The sequence below is a fragment of the Curcuma longa genome, unplaced genomic scaffold (assembly GCF_044706935.1).
Source record: "Curcuma longa cultivar G26 ecotype Majalengka, Jawa Barat unplaced genomic scaffold, ITB_CL_G26_1.1 contig_25391, whole genome shotgun sequence".
NCBI lineage: Eukaryota > Viridiplantae > Streptophyta > Magnoliopsida > Zingiberales > Zingiberaceae > Curcuma > Curcuma longa.
This window is the reverse complement of record NW_027432748.1, coordinates 1-3009: the sequence shown is the minus strand read 5'-3', so window position 1 is coordinate 3009 and position 3009 is coordinate 1. Positions and strand designations below refer to the sequence as shown.

The 3009-nt window shown below is 41.1% G+C and overlaps 1 long non-coding RNA gene across 1 annotated transcript; it reads left to right on the top strand.

The window, feature by feature from the left end:
* Positions 1 to 260: 260 nt before the first annotated feature.
* LOC141818581 (uncharacterized) lies at positions 261 to 2652 on the top strand. The gene is made up of 3 exons (XR_012600974.1): positions 261 to 776; positions 1464 to 1534; positions 2590 to 2652. It is a non-coding gene; the product is annotated as an uncharacterized LOC141818581 (long non-coding RNA).
* The last annotated feature ends 357 nt before the right edge of the window (positions 2653 to 3009 follow it).

The following is a 3009-nucleotide window of genomic DNA, read 5'->3' as shown; positions in this document are numbered from 1 at the left end:
CCCATTTGGAAGAAAATTCAATCTGTAAAATACCAGAAGCTTAGGGGTTTATTCGTAAATGAATTAACCCTAATATCTTTTTCGATTAATCAATAAAACCCTAAGTTATATAAAAGGGCTAATTGGTAGATGGGGATTAATTCATCAAATCCTAGGTTATTTAATAGGTTAAAGGGTATTGGGTTAATGGGGTGTGGATCCGACCCGTTAGGAGAGGAAATAAAGCCGGTTAGGAACCCTAACCTCCCCAAAATCGCGAGCCTCTCCTCTGTTTTCTTCCTCATCGCGCCGACGCGTCTCTGCTCCTCCCCATCCTCGCCCGACGCCGCCTCTTCTCTCCGTCGAAGCCGAGTGAAAGGAACATCGCCACCGCCGCCTAACCTTTTCTTCCTCAAGCTACTGTCTCCTCCTCTTCTTCCTCGCCTTTCCTCCATCACACAGCCGTTGCCGACGCCGACGGGAGGGGTTGCCAAGGCGAAGGAGGAACCGCCGACTCACGGAGAAAAGGCCAGCCACCGTCTCCTTCCCTCCTCTGCTGCTGCCCTACCGCCGCCCGAAGCCAACAACCACAGCCGCCGCTGATTTCGTTATGCCCCGACCCAGCGCCACTGCATCACCGCCGCTTTCCTCGATTCAGTGCCACCACCGTCCTCCGCCCTTGCTTCCAGCATGGAGAAGGATGCCGAAACCTGCCGCCAGAAGCGCCGCTGTCCCTGCCGACCAACACTACCTTAGTTTCGGCAGTAAGAACAGGACCAGAGCTTGGATTAGGTTCGGTGAGTAATGGTGATTGGGATTCTTTGGATTTAAATTCTATTCGGTTTAATTAGAGATTATTGTTTTATGGGGATTTTGGGTTGTTCATAGGCGTTTAAAATGTGGTAGATCTGTTTTGAATGTTGGAAATTAAGATCAAATAGGTTGTTGTTAGCCTTCATTCGATTAGGATTTGGTTAAGTTTGGTATGAGTTTAAATAAGACCTGACTTAAGGTTAGGATTGAAATTTAATTAAAGTTACTGTTGGATTTGATAAGAGTGGTTTAGATACAGTTAAAAGTTAATGAAATTGATTAGAGTAAGGTTACTGTTTGATCAGGTAGTGGTTAATGTTGGATTTGTAAAAGTATTTGTTAGGGTTTAGTTTAATTAATCATTGTTATGTTAATGAATTAATGAGATTGACTAATTAATTAGTTGATAGGTTATTTATTTTTGTTAGATTAAATCGTTGATAATTAATTAGGTTTTATTGTTAACAGCTTAATTAATTATTAGATGGGTAATTAATAAACTAACTAAAGTTGTTGGTTAATTACAGTTGGTTAATCTATAAATGTAGATTGGTTCTAATTGAAATATGTTTAGTTAAGGGGGTTGATAATGATTTCACATATCATGGTTGTTGTTAATAGAATTCAATATGTTATTGTAGTTGGTAAGTATTAGTTATTGTAAATTGCAGGACTTTAATCTAGCGATCCTGCAAGACACGGAGGATTTTATTAGGGTGTATCGTGACGTTTCGTTAATCAGGTGGGTACTCCTGTGTTTGGTCAACACAGATCCTCCTTTTTGTAATGCATGATTTCCTTTTTGCTGCCCTTATTGCATTGTTGCCTACTTCGCTATTTGCTATCATTGCTTGATACTTACCTGTTGACCTTTATTTTGATCTGTTGTTATTTTGTTGCTACTCTTGCTATCCATGCTAGTACCATTTGATGATACCTTACACCTTCGTTGGTTGATATCTGTTGATACCTTATTGAACTTCCTGTTGTTATACAGTCGCTACCTGTTGATACCAGTGATACCATGATTGACTTCCCTTGATACCTGTTGCACATGCTGATTACTTGTAGTTATTACATGTAGGAACGATCATCATGCATTCATATAGTTGTAATTGTTGTTGTTGGTGGATCTTACCTGCACCGTGTTGTGGTGCCACAGTGGAAAGAGCCTTGCACTACAGTTGGGTGCGACCAGGACTGGCTACATAGCCCTCCTGTTACACTGCCCCTCCCCACCAGATTACGGTGGTTTGTTGTTGGAGCTGGCAGTATGTCATGTCTGGCCCCCAGTTCACTGAGCTCTGGGAGAGTGACTGGGACGACGAGAGTGCGGACAGTGACTTGATATTTTGGTTGCGTTGATTGATGCACATTACATGCATTTGTTGGTAGGACTATTACATAGTTTACTTTATTCATATGCATGTTGATTGTTGCATTTGTTTGCTATGATTGTGGCATTTGTATGACATAACATACATGATCATATAGATATACCTGTTGCCTTGGATTCTTCTTCTTTATTGTGCAGTTGATATACCATGCTCGACTCCCATTGTTTACATATTTATATGTATTTGATATCCATATCTGTTGTGTAGCTTTCATTCCTTATTATTTCTGTTGAGATACCATTCTTGATTTCCATGTTCTCTGTTATCTGTTGATACCTATTACCTGTTGTTGAGTGTTTGTTCTTCCGTTTATCCTTTCATGCACTTATATTCTTTTGTATCCACTGAGCATCTAATGCTCACTACCCAAACCCTGGGGATTGTTTTGTTTTCTCCCCAGGTAGCAGATAGGTTTAGTGGCGCTTGGAGGTTCAGTCGGCTAGTCCCATCTCACAGCAGGAGGTTCCCTTTTGGTTTGTCGTTGGTCTATCGTTTATGGTATGGTTTATGTACTTGGACATGGATTTATGTTTTGTGGACTTTATTAGGGTCTTCTGGAGTTTTTCTGTTTTGGTGTTTTCAGATATGGTGTATGGAACTTTTATGGTTAATAGTTTTAGTATTTCGTTTGCATGATGTTAGTGGTTACGGCCGTGTAGGCTTTATTTTGCATATGTGTGTGTAGTTGTGATATACATGGACGTGTAGTCCTTATTCCAGCCGCCTGTGGCTGTGTATACATGTTTGTACTAGGGGAATTGTCATAGTTACTGGGGAGATGCTGCCGAAATTTTTCGGACGGCCTTCTCGGGGCGTGACA